The sequence below is a fragment of the Odocoileus virginianus genome, chromosome 4 (assembly GCF_023699985.2).
Source record: "Odocoileus virginianus isolate 20LAN1187 ecotype Illinois chromosome 4, Ovbor_1.2, whole genome shotgun sequence".
NCBI classification, from domain to species: Eukaryota; Metazoa; Chordata; class Mammalia; order Artiodactyla; family Cervidae; genus Odocoileus; species Odocoileus virginianus.
This window is the reverse complement of record NC_069677.1, coordinates 17,577,232-17,593,140: the sequence shown is the minus strand read 5'-3', so window position 1 is coordinate 17,593,140 and position 15,909 is coordinate 17,577,232. Positions and strand designations below refer to the sequence as shown.

Sequence of the window (15,909 nt, the reverse complement as noted above, 5' to 3'; positions counted from 1 at the left end):
CCTGGGCTCCCTGCCACCATTTCAGACATGCTAAAGTTGAGGTGCCTGCAGGATACCCAGTGCAAACTACATTCACAAAGCTAAACATAGGAAAATCCCACTTACAGCCAGATAAATTACAGAGTAATTACTGCAAAACATCCCTTGCTTCACAAAAGGATTTACTTCTGATCTCAGAGTTCCTTTAAATAGAGAAAATTTGAGTGCATTTAGGCATTCCTTTACAGTTCATTAGCTATTGATAAAGATGGAGAAAGTCAAGAAAATCTTAAAGATATAGTTTCCAGAGTTCTTATTAAAAATCATCATGGAATGAAAAGAAAATTTTTGAAGTTATCATGTATCAGTGAGAAAAGGAATCTGATTTATTAAAATATTCAGATGTATTAAAATTTATAGAACAGCTATTCTTTCTAAGATGAGGTCAATGTGCATCATGATATTTCATAGAAAGTACCCCACAAACCTTCAACACAACAGGTCAAAATTTTGAGAGAAATCTCTTCAGTGAATACCTTTAGAACATTCTTTGGGCCATCTTAACTTAGCTATTTGTCTATGAGTGTCTCACTGTGGACATATAATTATATGGTATGCCTTCTGTAGTACCTTACCCTGAACTAATTCAGAGAATCACTTCTTGCTAAAGAAAAATTCTGTGGCAAATTGAAAGTTGTCTCTCAACATTAATTCCTATTTTTCTCTCTGGTAACAAAATATGTACTTTTAAATAGGTATACTATAGAAACTGGGCATGGACTGGTTCCAAACTGGGAAAGGAGTATGTCAAGGCTGTATATTGTCATGCTGTTTATTTAACTTATATGCAGAGTACATCATGCAAAAGGCCAGCCTTGATGAAGCACAAGCTGGAATCAAGATTGCTGGCAGAAATGTCAGTAACCTCAGATTTGCAGATGATATCATCCTAATGACAAAAAGTGACAAGGAGCTAAAGATCCTCTTGATGAAAGTGAAAGAGGAGACTGAAAAAACTGCTTAAAACTCAACATTAAAAAAAACTAAGATCATGACATCTGGTCCCATCACTTCATGGCAAACAGATGGGGAAACAATGGAAACAGTGACAGAATTTATTTTGGGGACTCCAGAATCACTGCAGATGGTGACTGCAGCCATGAAATTAAAAGACACTTGCTCCTTGGAAGAAAAGCTATGACAAAACTAGATAGCCTATTAAAAAGCTGAGACATCACTTTGCTGACAAAACTGCATATAGTCAAAGCTATGGTTTTTCCAAGAGTCATGTATGGATGTGAGGGTTGGACTATAAAGAAAGCTGAGCACCAAAGAATTGATGGTTTTGAACTTTGGTGTTGGAGCAGACTCTTGAGAGTCCCTTGGACTGCAAGGAGATTGAACCAGGCAGTCCTAAAGGAAATCAGTCCTGAATATTCATTGGAAGGACTGATGTTGAAGCTGAAACGCCAATACTTTGGCCACCTGATGCTAAGAACTGACTCATTACAACAGACCCTGATGCTAGAAAAGATTGAAGGCAGGAGGAGAAGGGTACGATAGAGGATGAGATGGTTAGATGGCATCACCGACTCGATGGACATGAGTTTGAGCAAGCTCTGGGAGTTGGTTATGGACAAGGAAGCCTGGCATGCTACAGTCCACAGGGTCACAAAGACTTGGACAGGACTGAGAGACTGAACTGAACTGATTGCTACTATAGAAATAAGAAGACATCTATGACAAGCTTTCCTTGTATTCATATGTGCCCATCTCTCTAAATTAGGGTTAATAGAATATTAACAAAACTATGTTATTGAACTCTCAGAAAAGATTTAAAATTAGCTGCTTAGGCTTGAAGGAAAACATTTGGTCATTCTTTGCATCTTCCTTCTGCCACTGTGGAATGTAAATGTAATGGCTAGAATTTCAGCAGCCATCTTGAAACAAGAGGTAATGAATGCTGTCACTGAGGATGGAAAAGCAGGAGAATAGAAACCCAGGTCTCCAATGTCTTCTGAAAATCCTACATCAGCTATGATTGTATCCCTACAGACCATTTTTATGTAATAGAATAAACTATCTTGGTTTAAACCAATAGTATTACGAATTTCTGTTGTTATATTACTGTGAAAATTAATCCTACCTGACACACATCATATCAAAATAGAATATATTTTTGTCTACATGAGTTATCAGGATAAGAAAGCACAAAATGAATTAAGGAGAAATGTTCTATCATTCTAAGTTTTCCACTTTGACAGAAAATGATGAGAATAAGAATATCCCCTCATACAAGAATAGGATTTTAGAGATAGAATTTTATCCATGGCCACATTTAATCCTTGATGTAATTTGTGATAAAGCAGCAGCATTTCTTTTCCCCATGTAAACAGATGCTGAATTAAAACTCCGAGTGAACTGCCCAAGGTCAAACAATTGTACCTGATGAAGTTAAAAGCAAACCCTTTGACTTATAATTTATTGTTTTTCTGCTGATAACTTTCATGTAGGTTCTACATGAAACATGAAAACTAGTGATACTGTTCTATGCCATTAATTACCTGATTGACTTATATACTCTTCTGCTTGGAGGAAATAAAAAAAGATTTGGCTTCAGGAGTTTTCCACTGAGCTTGTTTTGGTCATGTTAGAGTATCAGTGACTAGACTTAGCTTCCTGACTTTAGACAACCAAAACCAGGCAATGGTTTTCAGACACTGGAAAACATGCAGTGAACAGCTGCCATCCTTAAAAGAGGGAAATAAATGTGGTGAACATTACCATTGCTCCAGGAAGAAATTTCTAGGCAGCAGCATGGAGAAGTACTTGGACAGTCCAGAAACTCACTGAGTTGAGAAAACAAACTAGAGTTCGGGGGACTAATTGGCTATAATTCCAGGGCAAAGTACTGCAGGGGAGGAAAAAAACTCAATTTCTGCACAGCCCCTTAAATATCTGGATGGGTACTGACCTGCACATGTGTAAGAGGAAGCTATCCATGTCAAGGGAAAGAACCACTAGAAATCGTTCTTGGAACTCACATAGAGCTGGGAGTAGTTCAAGTCCCCACAAATCAGAATGGAAAGACCCGGTGGTAAAAAAAAAAAAAAAAGGCTTTGGGAAAAGTTCTAAAAAAAGAGAATTACTTTGAGTATTTTCATGTTAATAAAATTCTGGAAAATTCAACCTTATAGGCTCAGAAAACAGGTGGAAGAATAAACAATTGTATAACTGTCCAGGACTTTATGAAGTTGAACATAGATGAACTGCTTAACCTTGGTATCTATCAAAGAATTAACCAAATAATTAAAGGTTATTATTTCTGAACCAAGCACTGTTCCACATATTGGGATATAGCAAAGAAGAGATAAAAAATTGTCCTCATGGAGTTTATATTTTCGTAGAAAGTGGAAGGAAGCCCATAAATGTAATAAATATCATACTTGAGGTCTTCCTAGGTGGTGCTAGTGGTAAAGAATCTGCCTGCTAATGCAGAAGAAGCAAGACACCAGGGTTCAATCTCTGGTTTGGGAAGATCCCCTGGAGTAGGAAATGGCAACCTATTCCTGTATTCTTTCCTGGAAAATTCCATGGACAGAGGAGCCTGGAGTTCCACAGTCCATGGGTCACAAAGAGTCAGAGACAACTGAAACACACACACACACTACATTTGAGGAAAGAAGTGCTATTAAATTATCAGAAAATATAAATGGGAGTAAAGTGTCAGGATATATTGAGGGGGTGCTATAATTTTAATAAATTGATAGATCCATTAAGGTGGATGAGACCAAAGCCCAGAAGTGATGCCCAGCATAACTGGAGAGAAATCAGCAAAGAAGAGAGCAACAAAGAGATGAGGGCATATATACCGCAAGGCATCAGATTCTCTAATGCATTGCAAAGACCTACGCCTTCTCGTGGAAAGAGGAGCCACTGCAGGGTTTAATGCAGAGACACACAATGATGTTTCATGTATTTTGAAAGTGTATGTAGGCTGCTGTTTGTATTAGACCCTGACAGTTCAGTTGGTAAAGAATCCGCCCACAATGCGGGAGACCTGGGTTCAATTCCTGGGTTGGGAAGATCTCCTGGAGAAGGGGAAGGCTACCCATTCCAGTATTCTGGCCTAGAGAATTCCATAGACTGTATAGTCCATGGGGTCGCAAAGAGTCGGACAACACTGAGCAACTTTCACTTTCATCAAGGAGGCAGTGGTAGAAGCAGGAAGACCAGTGAATAGGCTATTACAGCACTCCAGAGGAAAAGTGCTAATGGTTTGGACTAGATTGGAAACTGCAGACAAACTGATAATTAATCAGATTATGTTTAGAGTTGAAAAACTAAAGCTGTGACAGTTTTCTAACAGATTATATGTGGGGCATAGGAGAAAAGAGAGGGATTAAGGATGGTTTTAAGACTCGAATTGTGGTTGGTTGGTTTTTTAACCAATTAGAAATGCAGAGTAACTATTAACTAAAAAGCAGAAGACAGTGGATTGAGTGTCTCTGGGACAAAAGATCAATTCTAGATGTGACAAATCAGTGACAGCTGAGTTGGTGATGCCACAAAACCTACTTCAAAAAGAAATGCTAAAAACAGTATAAGATCCATTGCATGGCAATTTCCAAATGCTTTAAAAAAAATCACAACACAAATTTTTTTCTTATTTCCAAAGAACACAATAAATCCTACATAATTGCAGATTTCAAAAGAAATGAGAAGACACAAAAGTTTAGACTCTTGCTGCAAAGTGAAGTCTCCCACGTTAGATACAGGAACATTAAACAGCCTACGGTGTTCCCCCAAATAGCCCATTGTGTAACTTGAGCAATATGTATTTGCAATTTAACTTCTGTTTTGCCTAACTTTATTTTGTAAATGCATCCTCTTCGTGTTGCAAGACTGTCAGTTGATGTAGATTTGCACAGCAGTGCTCACCTTTAAACACTGAGATCTCAGGCAAATGGATGCTCTTGGCACCACTTATTGGGTTGCAAGCTGCTAGGTTGCTCTCATGATTAACATTTCTTCTTTCCTGGCCAATAAGAATAGGAAGGTTACAGAGTCCTAGGATTTGGAGCCGTAAACAAAGATACTAATCAAGTAGATTGTCCTTTTGTAGATATGGAAACTGAGGACTGGAGTTGGGAAGAAATGTGCCATCAATGTCAAAGTCTGATTAGCTCAGTTGGTTGCTTTCAAACAAAAATGTGTTTCACTGTGTTATGTAAAAATGGCTGGGGAGAAAATGGTTAAGTTCAAACAACTTGTTATTTCGAAGACTGCAGGTGACAAGAAATAATTTTTGCTGCTGTCTGCTCAGCCCCTTTCCCTCACTGCTTGAAAATGCAGTGAACTGGGCCACTAATTTACAGTGCAATTTGCACAGCATAAAACAGAGGTTTCTGTTCGAGACCATTAAAATCAAAGGTCACATTTAATACCAACCTTTTATCCTGCCTGGACTCAAAGTGTTTCAGAATTTGTCATTTAAGAGCCATAAATACTGTGCCTCCTTTTTAGTGGTATCCTGGAGACTTCATCTCTCACATTTACTTCAACACAAAAATTCACAAAAATGGAGAGTTAAGGGAAAGAAAAGGAAAGAAAGTAAAAGAAAAAAAGGTAACTTGGCAGTCTATATTAATGGTTTCAAAAGCTTGTCCTTGGGCTTTTGTGGGGATAAGACGGTTAGCATCAATGATGTATAATATAAAGAGAAATATAGACACTGATGATCTGTCTGCTGTGGCGAGTGTGCTTGTCAGAACTGTGTGCTCCCTGCCAGTCCTGGAAATGCTATGATACCAACTGTTTCTATCCCATGTTCTTCCTACAGCATAGCTTGCCAGCATATGACATGCCAATTCTTGTGTGTGCTCAGCTGCTAAGTCGTGTCTGACTCTTGCGACTCCATGGACTGTTGCCCACCAGGCTCAGACTTTGTCCATGGGATTTCCCAGGCAAGAACACTGGAGTGGGTTGCCATTTCCTTCTCCATGCCAATTCTTAATCAATGCTAAAATTCTGTAGAAGAGGGTTCCACACAGAACATTCTTATCCTTCTAGCAAGGAAATGCCAAATGCTGTCACTCTCCCTTCTTCCTCTAAAGCACAACTTTCCCAGGGAGCCAGAGCAGTAAGTATGCCTCCCACTCTTTTTGGAAACTGCATTTGTAGTCAGTAAAAAGCTCTGCATAAATCAAGAGGAACCACCCTTTGGAAAGAGAACAGCTTCTATGTGTTTGGAACTCTACAACCAATATGAATATCCTCTGGCAGGAATTATTAAGCTCTTGTGTTTTACAAATGCTCATTTCATTTTACTTCTTTGTGTATAAATATCCATCTTATTTCATTTGCAAAGCCATTTTAAGGTAAGTATTATGATGCCACTTTCATGATGATAAAACAGCTTTCAATATGTAGTGATTTACCCAGATCATATAGCTTGGAAAGGGGCAAATCCAGGTCTTAGGTCCAGTCTAGTGTTTATTTTACTACATTTTAATCTCCAGGTCTAAGTAAGGTCTACTGTAAGGTCCCTTACAGTACCTGTTAGGGATTTTATGCTACCAAGAATTGATTTACCGAGTATGACAAGAACCGTGTCCCTCTGTGGCCCAACGAACAGAACACAGCTCAAATCTACCTGGAGACAATACGATGCAACTGCACTCTCTCCTATTGAATGTGACTGTGGTGTCTCAATAAATTGGATTTCATGGCCCATTTATTCCAATGAAGCTTCCATTCTCATATGGAGGCTGTGGCCATGTGACTGTGAGTACGCTCAGCCTAGTCTCCAAGAACTGAACCCAGGATTGAAGGACTTCTTGGAGAGACAGGGCAAAACAAACCCAAGTCAAAGAAAGAGAATAGCCTATTTCCTTAAACAGCTACCTTCCTCCCTGTCCATCAGTGTAATTCACAAATATTATCATGCAGTTACAAGACTGTTAAATTCTTACTTAGGCCATTTATCAGTCCACAGGATGCACTTTCTTCAATGAAGACCAGAGCTGCAACAGTAATTAAGCACCTACATGACTGCACATCCTGCATCACAAGCATTTACTAATTCTTTTTTGTTTATTCTCCACAATAACCATGTGAGATCAATTTCATATTCATTTTATCGATGAGAATTTTAAGGATCAGAAAGGGCAAAACATTTACCCAGTATTTCATATTTAATAAGTGAGAGGACCCAGAATCACAGCTCTGAAAGGAACAGTGAATCTTCGAACAAGCACAATAGCTTTGTTCCACAAGTCTTGATGTGTTAGACTTCTTTTATTTGCAAATACTCTTTTTGGGACTGGTGATGGTGCTGTCAAATATTCGTGCTAAAGGAAGATCTAGAATGAGGGGAAGTGACTGCACAGAGCCTCCATCATCATGCAGTCTACATACTTGTAATTACAGTAGGAAGGGATGCTCTAACTACAGACTGATTTCCAGCTCATTCACATTTTCCTGTGTTCCAAAGTGGTTTTATGACTAAATAACTTACAAGAGAGTGAAAACCAACACAGAGGAAGGGAGTTGGTGACTGACTTGTTAAAACTTATTTAAAATGTCAAATCCTAATTGTTAGATTTTCCAACTTGATGTTGGGTCAAATGGCCAAATAGTTGTCTTAAATATCAATGTGAGGACAAAGCTAAATAATGTGGATAGTTGTGACCATGTAAGAATGGTTGGAAAGGAATGATTTTAGGATCTTTCAATCTATAAAGAATAATATTTGCCAATTAGAACTGAGTTACATGAGTTCAATTTTTTTGTATACCTTCACCAGCAACCCAGATCTCTGTTAGGAATGAAGAAGTTATTCTTCAGCAGCTGACAGCACTATTGGCAGAAATTCCTCATGTTCTCAGTTCCTCCAAAATCCACTGCAGAGAGTTGTCTTACCCAAGATCACAGCTTACTAATCTCCATTTTGGAGTCTGGTTTCCTGAGCCAATGATGAAGAGAAAGGAGAGGAATGAATAATACTCATCTTCCAGGAATGTAAAAAGCCTGTCTCATCCTCATGCCACCAATGCAAGGTGATAACCCTTAATGTTACAACTGATGGACTTCAATTGGCAATATTTCATCAGAAGAGTTAAGTTTCCTCAATCTTGAGGAACAGTAATCTTTATTTACTATTCATTACCCATAGCATTCCACCCTAAATTTAAGAGGCTGAGTCATAGCCCCATGGACTTCAAAGGTCAAAAAAAAAACCAAACAAACAATAAATAAAAGACTATTTAATGAAGGCACCCACTTCACAACACTCTGTTTGATTTGACTCTGTTTTCTCTTAGCAGGCCTTCAATTACAAGGCTCTCCACATAGCTGAGGGTCATCTTTGGATAGCTTAGTTTGCCCTTGCTTATTTTCTTCGAAATCTCTTTCCCCTATGGAGAAACTTCTGCCATTTTTTTCTTGTTTTATTCTTTAAAGTCATATATGAAAACAAATCCAACCCTTTGACAGAATTCTTCAGCTACATAAAAACAGCTTTCCAGTTTCTCTGAAAACTTCATCTAACACTTTCAGAATTTTTAACCTTTGCTCACAGGACTTAAATTGACTCCTTCTTCCCAGGCAAGAATACTGGAGTGGGTTGCCATATCGTCCTCCAGGGAATCTTCCTGACCCAAGGATCAAACCCAAGTCTCCTGCATGGGCAGGCTGATTCTTTACCAATGAGCCAACCTAGGAAGCCCACAAGGCACCATACTAGACCTTATGAACAGAGTGAAGCTCAGAGTCCAGAATAAATTTAAGAAAATTTACTTTCCTTCCTGAAACTAATTTCCAGACCATGGTCACAAAGACAGTTCAGTGTATTTTTATATCCTGTGACTCCCCACCCACAAAAACATAATTTTTTCCTGCCAAAAAATCTGTAATTCATCTCCTCCCATTAACTTTCCTCTAGGTGATAATTTCTTTTTTTTTCAGGCACAAAGAACCATCCCTAAATTACTGTTAACCTCAACATCTTATAAATTGGACAGTGTCATATCAAGCTATTTGTTATCTACACCCCCATGTAATGGAGGTTATTCCTTGTTGATCCTGGCCTGCCCTATTTTACTGTTAATTCTCTTTAACAATAAGAGAGAGATTATTTTCTGAGCTCTTAGATTGATAATGCAAAAGAAGATTCCTCTTGATGGAAAGTAAATGAATTTACACATTGTTCTTTAAAATGCCATATGCACTATGTGTTTATATATTATATATATATATATATATATATATATATATATATAATCTTGTTTTTCCTTAATATATTGATGTCTTCAAACCCTATAATAAAGAATAGTTTTTAAATGCCAGATAATTAGAAACTTCTGTGGAAATCTTCATTTTAAAGTAAATCATCAAGAACTTTTTCTAGGAAATAGAAAAAAGAAATAGGGTTGAAAACAATTCCTAGATGCACCTATCTTTTTTAAATTTTACATTTGAAATAAAATTTAACCCATAAGATTTGGGAGCTTTAAAGAATCTTCAAGACCATCATTTTGAGATGAGAAAACTGAGGCCCAGAGAAATGCAGTATTTATTAAATCTACTATAGAAAGTGTATAGCCAATGAGGACATAAACTCTGGCATCCAATCTATCACTTCATTTCACAATAATGTTTTTTCCTTGACTGTACTGGATGAGAAACGTTTCAGTAATTGAATGTCATGGGTATGAGAAGATGAACCCACTGAAGCAGATAGTCTGATATGTCTAGTTGTGTTTATTTTATAATCTGTGTGTCAAGGAAAACATATTTACAAATAGAACTTGCTATACATTAAGACTATAGCAGGACAATGATTAGGAAAATTTGCTTTAAATCAGATAGACTTAGGTTCAGATCCCCACCCAGCTTCCTGACCCTGAGCAAATCACTACTCCTGGCCTTGGTCTCTTCATCCCTCATAGGCTTACTATGAAGATAAAAAGGAGTTCATATGGGTAATCCACATATAACAGCACCTGATGTAATAAGCACTACATGAGTGTCTGCTGATGCTTTTGTCATTGCTACTATTATTTCTAGACTCAAGAATTAACTTTTTTAATGCTCACTACAAGTCTGTTTTCAATAGTCACTCTTTTCAGTTGGTAATAGCTGGCAACAATATCAAACCAAAGCAAAGAAGCCTAACCTAGGAGAAGTGGGCACAGGACTTTGTTACTGTGGGTAAATGCTCTCTACTTGTTATGAACTGAGAAATCAAAGAAAACACATGGATCCATACAGCATTTGGGGACATGTCTCAGTGATGATTGAATCTTCTCAACATCATTTAAAAATGCTTTTATGAATAACACATAAATAAGCCTTGGTAGTAATATTTTTAAGCAAAACATTGAAAGTCAAAATGGAAGATATTTTTCTAAAAGGCTTTGCTATAAGGTTTTATAAACATACACAATGTGATTAGTTCTTGCTCTAATTTTATTTTAAAAAGATCAAGGTCTGATTATACCAGTGATATAAAACTAGTGACATCTTCATGAGTTCTAACCAATATTCTATGTCAGAAAACCATATAGTATTAATAGATATAAAGAGTAAAAGTTATTACAGATAAATGGGAATCACTAAATGTGAGTTCATCTTGTGGGAGGGTGTATGTGATTGTGCGGAATACAACAAGAAGAGACAATGGCATCTTTTGGGTCAGTTAATCAGGATGATAGAATTCATCCCTGCACAAAAAGGTACTTTGACTAAAAATGGGCCAAGGTAGAAAAGAACTTTACATAATATTCAAATTTTTGATTTCTTAAATAATCAGAAGATATGACTTATGGTTTTCAGCCTGGCTACCCATTGGGATCACATGAGGAATGAACTTTTAAAAAAGAAGCAATCTGAACCATTTAACAGATGTGGTATGAGCCCAGATGCCAGGGTGCTCTTGAGGCTCCTCAGATGATCCTCATGTGTTTGAGGTACACTTAGCTGGGGCACAGAGGAATATAGGCTCTCAAAGTGGTTGACCAGCAACATCAACATCACCTTGCAATCTGTTAGAAATGCAAAGCATCAGGCCACACGCAGACTTATACAACCTTTTCAAAAGAAACTCTGGGAGTGGGAAGATTACTCTGTGCAGCATCAAAGACCCTCCTGACCTGGTTCCTATCCATCTTTCTACCCCTTTCTCTTATTATTCTACCTCCTTCCAATCTTAAACTCTGCTATTTTAACAAGACTTCCAGGTGATTCTGGTGCACCCCCAAGTTTTAGAACCACTGCACTGTAACATAGACCCTACATATCTCTAGTGGTTATTAGAGCCTATTCTCACTCAATTAAGTGACCTACCTAGTGCCTTAGTTTGCATTTGAAGACTGCTAATTGAGCTCACTTCCACTTTACCTATACCTAATCTCAGTGTTTCTGTTTATGACAGATAACTGTAAATTACTTCTTTCTGATTATGGCAAATGAGTACCAACCAACCTTCAGGCACCATTGTCCTTTCTGGTGCTGACGTTACCTTCTCCTTATTACTCACAATCATTCTTTCTTTACAGATTCCAAAGCTGCTTTCCAGTTCAGGCTCTCATTACTTCTTATCTTCACTATTGAAATTGTTTCCCAACTACCTTCCCTGCCTCTAGTACCTACTCACTCCAATCCATCACATATACTGCTGACAGTTTAATCTTCCTAAAGTGCAAGCCAGGTCATAAACTCCCTCAGCTCAGAAATCTTCAGTGACTCACCACTGAATAAATTCCATCTACTCTGTCCAGCAAGAAAGACCCTCCATGACCTGGTTTCTGCCTATCTTCTTTCACCTTTCTCTCACCATTCCACTTCTCTTTGAACCTTAAATTCTAAATGACACTCTTCCCCAAACTTTCCCACTCTATATTTATTTTTAACCTTATGTTTTACCTAATGCTTTCTTTCCTGGATTGTTCAAATTTCATCTTCTGTTATCACCTACTCCAAATTCTTCTCACATTATAACTGTCTCATAATTAATCAGGACTTAGCATTCATCTACTGGGTTAACAAAAAAATCAACAATTGTCTTCTATGAACTATGCTGTAATTTAGCAGTACGAAATTATAGATGAATGATATATTCGTTCATTGAATAAACAATAGCCTAAAAATCTACTGACCAACATGTTTTCAAAAATTTCTTTAAAAGATTAAAAGACAATTGGAAATGTGATATTCAATATTCCAGTAGCTTACTGAAAAAGAAAATTTGGGAATCCTCTCCTTTCCATCTTCCGGGTAACTCCTCCATCACCACTCTCTATCGGGGGAAATGAGACACAGTGAAGTCCTCTGAACATGTATCCAATTGCAAGCACCTTAAAAGATAATCCCCCAAGCATGAAAGACAAAGGAGCAAATCAACGCACTTACGTGATTCTATGAGAGGATGACTTGAATGGACAAGTATTGGTAATGGAATAAGATTGGGTCGACTGGGTCTCAGTCAAACCTGGCAGCTGATGTATATGTTTGGTGCTACTTGGAATCTATCACAAACATGCAATTCTCTAGACTCCCTCTTTATTAGGGTAGGATAACATTTTTTCTCTGATAAAGCTCCACTCCCAACACAAACTCCCCTATTCTTACCTAATTAGTGATTTTTATTTCTTCTAAATACTTTCCAAGTTCCAGAGATCAGCCAATGGGAAAACGGTAACTAGATTTAAATGTCATGCTTTCCTAATAGTAATTAAAGTTTAATGGAGCTTGTTTCATGCGCTGTAGGCTTCATTCAGATGAGAGATTCTGGTGTGCCTTATGGGCATCATGACAATACTCCTTGTATTTGGAGGTATTTGGTATCTTTAGACTGTGACACCTCTCAAACATCTCAGAGGTATGAGACAGTGAAGGAGATACCAAGAGTAAAGAAACCAATTGTCTAGGTCCTCAGAACATCACCCCTGGAGAAGGGAATGGCAACCCACTCCAGTATTCTTGCCTGGAAAATCCCATGGACAGAGGAGCCTGGCGGGCTTCAGTCCATGGGGTAACAAAGAGTTGGACACGACTATGTGACTACCACTTCAGAACATCATAAATAGTCCTTTAAATAACTAAATTTTAGATGACATGATTCAGGGAAATCTAACAATGGAGCAAACTAGCAGAACAATGTGCATGGATAATATATAGAAAGAAATACAGTTCAAGTCTTAAAAATCTAAAAGTAAAATGTAATTCAGGTCAACAAGTATTTACTGATCCATAAAATACAGGAAAAGACATTACTAAGATATTTGAGATGCATTCTTTATTTCCAGTGATAACTAGCAGTATAAAGATAGGGTAAACAATTATAAAAGAACAATTGTTATTGAACATATTGTTATTGAATTGTTATTAAACATCATAAAATTAAACGGTGTAAAGATTTGGAGAAATAAAGCAACAAAGCAACACACACACACACACAAAACAAGAGAAAAAATCTCTTAATAAAAGAAATAGGCATTTGAAATGCCTTATAATTTCAATTTTGATTACAAAATTAGTAGTAAGAAGAAGAAACCACAGAACAAAAAGAAAGAAAGAGAAATGCCAAATGTGATGCATATTCAGGCCTATCCATAAACTAGGAGAGAAGAAAAGTAAATTGATACTACACTTGATCTTAGCCAAAAGGCCGAGAAGTAATGAAAAGTAAATTGAGAACCGAAGTGAAAGATGGGGCCAGAACACTTGGCGGGACCATATAGAATAGGATGTGAATATGGGAATAAATTATAACTGGTAGGTGAAGGAAAACCAATGAAAGGCAGGTTTCTTATTCGCTTAGGATCAAAAATGCCCCCTGAAACAATATTCATGATTATTCACAATTATGAAACAATATTCATAATCAACTCTACTGGAGAGACTCAGATAATGTTTTTTTGGCTGAGAACTGAGCTCATGAGAATGCCCAGAGAAGAATCAGCTTTCTTATTCTTGGACATGATTATTCTTGGATTGTAGATTTCTTATGTCAGTACTAAAAGGTCAGCATCTGAAACTTAATGAGAAAAAATGATAATTGGTGTTTGTTCTTGCATATCAGATTTGACATTGTTCTAGTGTGGAGTTCTTTGGGGGCTAGAATTGGCAGATAGGAATTGAATGGTAAAAATATGTTCTTTTCTTTTCTCAATGATAAAAGATAAAATGCTATTATCAATACATAATGCTTTCATAGTATATGACACAAGCAGAAGTTCAAACATGCTTTTATGACTATGTTGTCTGATATCAATTCACCCTGATACAACAGATTGGAAAATGGAGGATGTATTCAATCCACCAGTTTGACTACTACTGTCACAAAAGGACTGCTCATACTGGCTTTTTTCAAATACAGGCTGAAATTCAACACACTTTCATTTATCATTTCTGAAAAATGAACGAGGCATTAGAGTTCAGAAAAATAAATGTCGAATTAAAAATCTATATTTGTATTATGGGACAGTGGAAGATCTCCTCCAGACATTTTATTTTCTTTTCCATTGGAGAGACCATCTTTATTTCCTCCCTATATATTCTGCACTATACCTCTGGCCATACTTTCCCCTAGACTAGGGGTGGATAGCTTAATACAGTGACTCAAGAGCATTAATTTTTTAGCTATAATAAAATCTCATTAAAGGAATATTGGAATTATCTAAGATAAAACCAGCTTCTTGCAGTTTTGTACTTTCAACACATTTTACTTATCAAAGGCGCCTGAACGCCGAATATTACAGGTTACCTAGGAAACTTACAGTGACTACACTCAAAAACAACACAAAGCCCTTTTAATGAAGCAGAATACCATTTTAAAACATTCTATTTTGGGAATGGCAAAAGAAATAGTTAACAAGTAAATATTAGCACATAGAGTCTCTTCTACCCAGGCTTTCTTTTTCACATTAATCTTTAGTTATCTGCTATTTCTGTCACCAAGTTGCAGTTAAAATATAGAAGTAAAGAATATAATAATGGACCACAGGCAATGGTTTTTAATATCAGCTGTGAAGCAGTTCATGAGATCTGACCCTGAGGTCCTTCATATTGGGTGATAAATAATTTGTACATCTTTAAGCACTTATTAATTTAGGGTGACTACACATATAGTTTCCTGAGTATAATCCTGGTTTTTGCCTGAAATCCTGGCAAAATGCTTAATGGCGCTACTTGAAAATTATTCAAGTTTGAATGATAAATTATATGGTTGCCTTAATTGTCTATTATATCCAAAATGGAATGAGGAATATAAAACTGAACCAGGATAATTAGTGTATCCAAAGAGCTACAAACGTATCCTCTGATAGAAAAAAAACAATGCAAAAAATAGCATACTACATATTTTATCCTTGTGTGCTTAGCTGCTTCAGTCATGTCCAACTCTTGGCGACTTCAAGGACTGCGGCCTGCCGGGCTCCTCTGTCCATGGGATTCTCCAGGCAAGAGTACTGGAGTGGGTTGCCATGCCTTCCTCCAATATTGTTTTATATTTTCTACTAAAATAATATAATGTTGTTACATTATTCACTTATTATGAATTGACAAAAATAATTTTTTTTTCCAAATGTTTCTGTCTACTGCAACAAATTGTGTCAAGAAGACACTTTCCCATAGCCCATAAGATGAAAAAAGATAAAATATCTACACCCTAGCTTGTTATGATTCTGCAAACCCACAGCAGCTTGGTTAGCAACAAAATCAAGGTCACCTTGGCTCCTGCCCAATCCTAAATCTACCAGGGAGAGCCTGCTTCAGGGTTAGGATTTTGTGACATATCCTGAGCGTTGTTGCAGTGTTTTCTGAAATCCAATTACCAAATCCATTATTACTACCAGACAAACTAATATAGCATTTCTGTATTTGCAAGATGCAGTGTGCAACACAGCTTAGCAAAAGGAGCTTGAAAAG

General features: G+C 37.1%; 1 protein-coding gene and 1 pseudogene across 5 annotated transcripts in view; both read right to left on the bottom strand.

Moving 5' to 3' along the window:
* The window catches only part of FGF12 (fibroblast growth factor 12), a 604,572-nt gene that overhangs the window by 70,049 nt on the left and 518,614 nt on the right, over window positions 1–15,909 (bottom strand). The gene's annotated exons all lie outside the window — the stretch shown is intronic.
* On the bottom strand, window positions 13,548–13,660 carry LOC139034952 (U2 spliceosomal RNA; annotated as a pseudogene).